Below are 9213 nucleotides of genomic sequence, written 5' to 3'. Positions count from 1 at the left end.
CACACCACTCCAGAACCTGCTCCTCCTCCATTCTTTCCTTTAGTTAATCACCATTCATCAGATTCCTAGGCCAGAAACCTTTAAGGAAGCTTTGACAATTCACCCTTTAAATACGTTGAATTTTCATATCTCTTTGCTGTTTCCTCTGCCTTGAATTTTCTTCTTATCCTGTTTTTGACCTGGAAAATTCCTACATATACTTAAAGATTCATCTCAAGTGTTACCACTCCTGTAACAGTTAGCAGACAATCATATATTGTGAGTGTGTAAACAGAGAGAGAGCACACATTTTCCATCTGTCTTCCTTGTTAAACTACCAGCCTTTGTAGGGCAGGTGCTGTGTTCTGTTCGTCTTTATTTCCCGCCTTAAGCACACTGCCTAGGTTTGTTTACAGGACAGAGGGGTGGTACCGGCCGTCCATGTCGAGAGTATTATGCAAGTTCACTGCTAGCCAGTGATACATTTTACAAATGACAGTTAGCATATCCATTTGTTTTCCTAAATCAAAGTCAATTCAGTTAGTCATTTTACATGGGTATGATAAAGTATCTTTCCTCATTTATTTTTGCCAAAAATTCCTTCGTTTCACAGCAAAAATACCTCCATTAAAAAAGTTACACTAAATGTAAAGTTTCATAAGTACATTTAAAAAAAATACTCACCCAGGGATATGTTTGATTTTAGAAAGAGGAAGGGGGAGAGAGAGAGAGAGAGAGAAGGAAAGAGAAACATTGATGTGAGGGAGAAACGTTGACCGGTTGCCTTCTGTACGCACCCTGACTGGGGGTCAAACCCACAACCTACGTATAAGCCTGATAGAGAATTGAACCTACAGCCTTTTGGCTTACGGCACAGTGCTCCAACCAACTGAGCCCCCCAGCCAGGGCTCATAGGTGTATTTAATGTACATCTGAAGTATCGCAAACCTGCTCCAATGGTATTTCACAGTGAGTGGTCCTATAATGATGACTTGATGTAAATTCTTAAATGTGTGCTAGGTTTTAAGTATAGTTTTGGCCAAAAGTAAAAGTTTTGGAGTAGAATATATATGTTATACAATGAGTATACACACATATATTTACATGTAAGTACTTTTCAGGTTTATGTATGCTAATACAGAGCTGACTTTTTTGCAGAACTTCTTGGTATACATGAACAAGCTGCTGTAGGATTCTTAACGTTAATGGAAGCTTTAAGATACTGTAAGGTAAGCTGATTTTTAGGGTACTTTGAGTGGTTTTTATTCACATGTTCATTCTTGTGGGTAGTATTTTTCTCCTGTGACAACGTAGTTTAGCTTACTGCTGTTCTTATAGACTTCAGATTCCTCCCCGGCTCCCTTCCTAACTCGATGCGCTTATTAGAGGTGGAGTTAAGCTGGCTGATCGTGCTGCGTTTCCCGTGTTTGAGGTTTGTTCTTTTTGAGGGCTGGGCGGAAGAACCCAGTACAAAATAATCTATGCCGATACAGACATCTGCTGTTGAATATAAATATGCTTTTGGTAAAGTGAGGGGAAGGAACGTACTGTTTCTCCTCACCAACTGACAGTGCGCTTCACCGAAACGACCGGCAGTACTCCATCGGCAAAGAAAAAGAGGAGGCCGGATGCCTGAGATGTGGACTCGCCTGTTCCACCTGAGAAATGATGTCACACCAAAAAGGGAAGTCCAAGCATTTGACAGCATTAAACTGCAACACGTGTGCTGAGTTCAGAAGCTCTCATTCGTGGACATATATTTCATTACGTTCCTATGTGATTCAAAATAACTATTGGATATTCCAAATAGTTTTAAATGAGATTTAAATCATTAATGATTTGCACTTGACATGTCGTCATTTTGGAGGAGGAAAGACCTACTTTTCTTTTCCGTTTATTGACAGAGTGGTGGTTCCATGGCGGTGGTTCAGGTGGTGGGGGTTAGTCTCAGTGACAGTGACAGTGTTGTGCCCGCCCTCCCTCCCTCCCTCCCTCCCGTCCTCAGTCCTCCCTTCCTTCCTTCCTCAGTCATTCCTTCCTCCCTCCCTTCCTGCTTCCTCCTTTCTCTCTCCTCCTTCCTTCCTTTTTTTTTAAACAGCATTTTTCTTTCATGACAACACTTGGACAGAGGTGATGTGGAAAGAAAATCAAACAGGTTTCATCCTGCCCGTGTTCGTTGGCAGTGATCATAATGTTAAACTGCAGCAACCTTTCCTTTTTGTGACTTGAATTGCACCTAAAACTATTCTGAGTCAGCCTGGCATTCAAGGAATTGAGCTGCATCCCCTTCTCCTAACACACACACACACACACACACACACTTACATATCCTAGAAGGTGCAAACAATATAGAGGTGATGGACATGGTCATTAGCCTGATTGTAGTGATCTCTATACAATGTGTAAGTCCTCCTTCAAATGGTGCCCCAGAGACCCTTTCCTTGACCATGCCCTCAGTGACTCTTCAATGTTGTTTTGTAGGAATAACTTCTCTATAATAATCTTTTTTTACAATGTTGAATTTGTTTTTCTGTTGTTATCATTCCTCATGGAATATAGACTATTTAAAGAAATCAGGCACATTGTTTCTGGGTACACAGTAGGTGCTCAATAAATATTTGTTGTATGAATAATCGTACACCACAATCGTAATCATATCACCATAATTGTAAGCTTTTCTAAATGTGTGCTTTTCCTTTTCTCTATCTGTGAGGTGACGCGTGCACTGGCTCCCAGTGCCCATGGCATCATGGATGAGACATGAGACAAACTCACATGGACTACTGAGTTCTGTGGAGGAAAAGGGACGGCATGGCTACTCAAGGCGGCAGTGCCTCAGAGTGGCCTGGCCACTCTCTCAAGGGGAGAGTGCCCTAACCCTTGCCTAGACAGGCTTTTATTGGGTTTTTTTTTCACAGGAGTTCAGGTACAACTTATTAATTATTGTCAGGCAGTAAACAGTAGATAGCATACAAAGAACTATTAGGGCTTCTTCTAAGTCAGGGTCTATTAGCTAAAAGACTACAAGACTTTGGGAAAACAAACTCATTTTCTTCCCCAGGCCTTTATCATTTAACTAAGAGCATTCTTAGCAAAGCAGGCTTCACAAGATTTTACATATCCTTTCTCAGGCCTGATCACCTGGGGAGCCCGCCCTTTTCAGCACAGGGCTGCACCACCTTTTGTCATTGTTTCAGGCTTAAGTCAGGCAGAGGAGGCAGATAGCCAAGGAATTAGGAAAAATGAGGACTCAGACTTCATCAAAGCCAAGGGGCGAAGGTCCATCACCCCCATTCTGCATGACCCCCCAAGTCCTTCCCTGGGGCCTCCACATGATCATGCCTGTCTTAGGTCATTCCCTCCTTGGGGAATCTTACCCGTCATTGGCTAACTGATCAAGCATTGGGGGCTAGTTATGAAAAAAGGAGAAGAAGCAGCGCTCCTGCCAGGGAGATAAGCTTTGTCTCCTTAGTGGCTTATGGTCCGAAGGTCGCTCACTCAGCCTTAGCCATGGGGGGGGGGTGGTGGTCACAGCTCCTGAAACCAGGCAGAGCAGTTCCCAACAGTGAGGTACAACAGAGGAGTGTGTTTCCTCCAGGAGCTTAGTAGAAAGTCACAGCTACTGTGTGTTCTGCTGCTAACATGTTGCTCCCAAGGGTGTCCAACCTTTTGGCATCTCTGTGCCACCCTGGAAGAAGAAGAGTTGTCTAGGGCCACACATTAAATACACTGCAACACATAATCACACACCCAAAAATCTTATAATGTTTTGAGTAAATTAATGATTTTGTGGGCTGCATTCATGGCCATCCTGTGCTGCATGTGGCCTGTGCACCACAGGTTGGACACCCCAGCAACTGCGCTGTTTGAGAAGATTTGAAGATTCCTGTTGTGGCGGACATAACACACCAACACTTGGCTACAGGAAAAGCAGAACAGCTAGTTACTGACGGCTCCCAACCAGAGAGGGCCTCTAGGCAGGGCCACCCAGAGTTACACCTGGGACCAGGCCACCAGCAAACTGCAACCCTAGGGGGCACCTTATGTATGGGAATGGGGTCTTGAGTCATCTAGGTTTCATGGGCTCAGGGTGGTTTGGCTAATTTGAATAGTTTCTGTGAACTCTGGGGCCAGAGGACTGGCTCTCCCACATCCCGTGGTACCAGCTCCAGGGCCGTGAGGGCAGTGCCTTGTGGCCTGGAGTGGGAGGCACCTCTAAGGAAGGGGGCCGGGGTGCAGACTTACGTGGCAGTCTTTTTTAAGGGAACTGGCCAGCCTCAAGCCAGGGCCTCAAAACTGAGTCAAGACAGCATTTTTGAAAAACAAACTTTATTACACTAAAGTTTATATGCATGTACTGTAGGTATCATTATCAAAGTCTATATACATTTGCTTTATGCCAGATGTTTAGAGAAATGGCATTAAGGAAACACTTGTGTTTGTGTTAGTTTTGTGAATCTGAGCTTTTCCCTATTTCATAGTGTAGCAAATTGCCCCTTAGAAATAAAATTAACTTTTTCATATCATTTTGACCATATGTGTTCATATTAATACAAATAAAGTAATGTTTCTCCCTTTCTCTGTGTGTGTGTGTATATATATAAAAAAAATATATATATATATACCCACATGAACAAAGAAGGTGACTATGCCTTTTAAAATAGATATATAACACCACAAAATTTACTATTTTAATGTGTATAGTTCAATAGTTTTTATGTGTTTATCAGTTAATGGATATTTCCATTTGAGGGTATTATAAAAAATAGTGTTATGAATATTCATGCATAAGTTTTTGTTAACATGTTTTTATTTCTCTTGAGTATATGCCAAGGGATGAAATTGCCTGGTCATATGGTAATTATGTGCTTAACTTTCTGAGGAACTGTCAAATCTGGGTTTTTCTTCCAGATTAGCTGTTTGTATTCTGACGAGGCACTGATTCCACGTATTTCTCTGCTCCTGCATGTAAAACTGAAGCACTTGCCCTGCATGCCTCTCAGATGCCTTCTGCTCTGACCCCGTGATCAAAGGTTTTCCCCTTGCATTGTCCTTTGGCTGTAATTCTCTGTTGTCCCCAAACCAGCCTTCCCACTCCACCAGTTCACCATTGCCATCAGCACACCCAACTCATCCCATGCATCGCAGTACTAAAATACTGCTCTTCTACCCCTGAATATGAAAGAGTACCTGTTTTTCACTTCCCTCCCGGTGGTAAGAGTAAACTGTAAAGGGCCTGGTGGTGGTCCTGGCCGTCTCCGTGACTCTGGTGTTCTAGTCACACTCTAATCTTTATGGGCTTTCTGGTTCCATTGCAATATGAATTGGACACTCATGCTATATTTCAGACATCCGTAGGTAGTATAACCGGTGCTATAAAATTTTCATTTGTTTGTTTGTTTTTGGCTAAGTAATACTTACAGTAGAATTTTTTTTTAAATATGACTTCAGCAAACAAGCAGTATAAGTCCACATTTCGTTTGGATGTTTGTGCAAATGTCAGTGTGTTCCCACTATCAAGTGGCTTGTTCCAAAATCTAAAATGTTAATACTGAAGAATATACTGTTATCCTGCTCTAGTTTTGGAATCATTTTAATAAAATTTGTGATGACTTAGTCATTATAACTTCTTTACTTTTTCTGATTTTAGTGCTTTGGGTTTTCTTTTTAAATCACTTGTGTTACAATAAAAATAACTGATTTTAAAAGTTTGTATTGTTCTTTTGTAGAGAAGATTAAAATGCCATTTATATGATATGAAATAATTTTAGTTATAACATCTCCTAAGAAAATATGAAAACTTAGAGTCAGAATTCTGCCTTCAATTCTAAGACACAATGTTTTTAAAAATTCCTATTTAGAAAAATTAATATATTCAATTATAATTGCATGGTGCCCTCAATCTAAAGATGCATCCCCTTTTCATTAAAGTTAAATGTGAAAAAGAACATCTTAAAATAATGAAATATAGCCCATAAATGTGTTCCGATAGATTTTTCTAACACTCAGGGGCTGCTCAGAGTCAGCTTTTCTCATGATCATCGCCATTGCTGACCTGCAGTGTCTTGTCCCTCCTTTGGGTGCTGTGAACTGCAGAAGCTGCGGTCAGGATAGCTCCCTCCTTCAAAAAACTGGTGGAGTGTGTATTTTGGGTGTGGTGGTTAGCACAGGAGAAGAGGGTGGTAGCTGGTGCTAAGGGATGGGTATTAGTACACCAAATGACAGGAAGCTTAGGGAGGGCCTGGAAGTGTGTTTTTTACCACTCCCTTGCAGTTAGCTCCCAGCCCAAGCCCCAGCTCCTGGCAACCACTAACCTGCTTTCTATCACTATGCTTTTAACTTCAGGGATTCATATCAATGGAATCATGAAGAATGTGCTATTTTGTGTCTGGAACATGTCCCTTGCATAATGTTGACACCTTTTCATGCTGTCGCGTGTCTCAGATGTTCATTCCTTTTATTGCAGAACAGTATCCCTTTGTGTGGATAACACCACAATTGGCTGACATTTGGGTCATTTCCTTAGTCTGGTGAGGAACGATTGGGGCTTTCACTGCTGAATACGGCTTTCACTGTAGGGGTTTTTTTAAAATGATCTTTCCTAGTTTGCTGTCTTTAGCCTGTTGATATGCTGGATTACATTGATTGATTTTTGGATTTTCATACTGTTGGGTGCTGGTTTTTTTGTATTCCTTAAAAAATGTTGGCCCTTGATGTGACATGCAGTGAAGTTAGCTGGAATCAGTTTGATCCTTTTGAGTCTTGCCCACCTGCTGTGGCAGGGTGAGTCAGAGCAGCCTCAGCCTAGGGTACTTCAGCCCCACTGCTTGGGTGATTTCCTTCAGAACATGCTCTTCCACGCCTGGTGAGCGCCTGTCCTGTGTGAGCTCTGGATGTGGCTTGGCCCAGGTTCTTACCTCCTCAGGAGTTTCATCCAAACATATGCGGGCTGGGATTCAGCCAGCGATTGGAAAGGACGCCTCTGCAAATCTCTCGAGATTTCCCCATGAACAACTCTCTCCTTTCTCATATTCTGCCCCACACATGTAGCTTCCTCAACCTCCCAGAAATGTAATCTCCTTTTCCTCCACTTCCTGGGCTGTGTGGGTTTCCTGCACCCGGGCTGAATCTCGGAGACTGCCCCTGGGTAGCACCCAGGGCTAGTGCTCACCTCGCCTGTTTCCTTTCTCTTTGGAGCCATCGCCCATTGCTGCCTGTTGCCCTATGTCTGAAAAAAAATAGTTGTTTCATATAGTTCAGCTGTTTTTCGAGCGGTTGATGGCTGGACAGAAGTGCCTGTAGCAGGTACTCCTTCGGGCAGAAGCAGCACTCCGCTGTGTTTTTCACCATTTCCTAACTAGCCCTGGAAATGTATACTTCCTTGTCCTCTTTAAGGTCGTTTTCTCCTCTTGCAAAACCTCACTCCGTAAAAATGACAAGCGAAGTGTTCAGTTTACATACTGCCTTTGGGAAAGTGAACATTTGCGCGGGAGCTACAGAAGCAATGGTGAGTTTGCTGAGGCACAAGCATGAATCAGAGCAGCGGCCCTGAGCAGGGTCGGAGCCTTCCTTCCCAGGCACTCTGTAAGGCACCTCTTCATTTTTTTTCATGTATTGTTGTTGTTCAATTATAGTTTCCATTCTTTTAATAATATTCCTGTTAAAAGTGTTTTTGTAAAAGATGAATTGTTAAATAATATGTATGCAGCCTGTAGATAAACAGTATATTTGTGTAAGATTTCCAGGAACTACCTTCAAAGGAAGCAAACTCCAGCAATCCGACATTCCCTCGCCAAGAGACTTGCTGACTTTGATCCCTTAAAACCAAACCTTTGCTTGACCAGTTTCGACATAATCACGGGAGCAGACTGTGCTGACTCACACAGAACTTTCAGTCTCCCTTCTGCTGACTTCTTTGTTCTGCCTTCCCTCCCCTGCCTGCGCTGGGAGGTTAAGATGGGCTTTAGGACCAGGGTCTGCCCTCTTCTCAGGCTTCAGGCCCAGAGGATACTGTCTTTGCTCCCATCAGCTCCTGTCTCTCCAGAGTACTGGCTTTCGAAGGACAGGCAGCGGAGCCTGACTTTGGTGTCACTCCCATACACTAAACAGCCAGTTTCACTCTAAACGTGTTCTTCATAAAGAGTAAAAATTATTAATTATGTCAAATCTCGACCCTGGAGTAGGCACCTTGTTAATATTCTGTGGAATGAAAGAGGAAGTGAACACACGGCCCTGGTGCTGCACTTTGAAGTGTGACGCTCGGCTTTAGGAAAACCAACGAGTGGCCAAACTGCACGTTGAAGTAGCTCTTTTTTTTTTTTTAACAGGACACTACTTTTACTTGAAGGCTAATCAAGAGACAGATTGTGGTCCTTTAGGCTTGAGTATTTGGCAGATGTCTTCTTGCAAATAAACAGGGATCCTGTCAATTAAAGAAGAGGACTGACCATATTTTTTTTGCTAATAACATATGAGGTTTCAGTCAAAATTAGCACTTTACAGTTAGCAAATTGTATTCATCACCATGAGCTTATTATCCTCCTAATAACTGAAAGACTTTTCTGATGGGATGAAGGGGGTGATATTAATTAAGTGATTTTAGAACTATTGTATAATAAAGTATGTCAACATTTGGAAGATCTGTATAAATCAGTGAACTAATATTTTCCAAGTGACCAGTGCATGATGTCACAACAGCACGCATGAGTAAAAGATCCATTCAAACTTCAGGATGGACCAATGGGCTTTTAATGTAACAGTACAAAAAGTTTATGGATATGGTTTCCGACTCCACAGTGCAACTGATGTTCAGAAAACTATCACTTGTGTCTGGCTATAGTATCAAAGAAGAATGTCCACAGTAATCTGATTAAGATACTCTTCTTTTTTCCAACTCCACATCTGTGTGAAGCCAGATTTTCTTCAGATACTTCAAACAAAGTTACATAATACAACACATTGAATGTACAAGCAGGTGTGAGAACCCTGATACCTTTTATTTAGGCTAGACATTCAAGAGTTTGCACTAATGTGAAAGGATACCACTCTTTTCCCTACATTTTTGGAACACATTTTTAATAATCATGTATATTTTGTTTTAATGTGCATCATGGTATTGTTATCTGTAAATAAATTATTTAAATTTTTGTTTTCATTTCTAGTGTGGTAAATATCCATAGTCATTACCCACACGAACAGAACGTTTCTGAGGCCCTCGAGCATTTCTAAGAGTAG

Source organism: Sturnira hondurensis, unplaced genomic scaffold, assembly GCF_014824575.4.
Source record: "Sturnira hondurensis isolate 20B ecotype Veracruz unplaced genomic scaffold, ASM1482457v3 Scaffold0012488, whole genome shotgun sequence".
In the NCBI taxonomy this organism is placed as follows: domain Eukaryota; kingdom Metazoa; phylum Chordata; class Mammalia; order Chiroptera; family Phyllostomidae; genus Sturnira; species Sturnira hondurensis.
Note: the sequence above shows the minus strand (reverse complement) of the source record.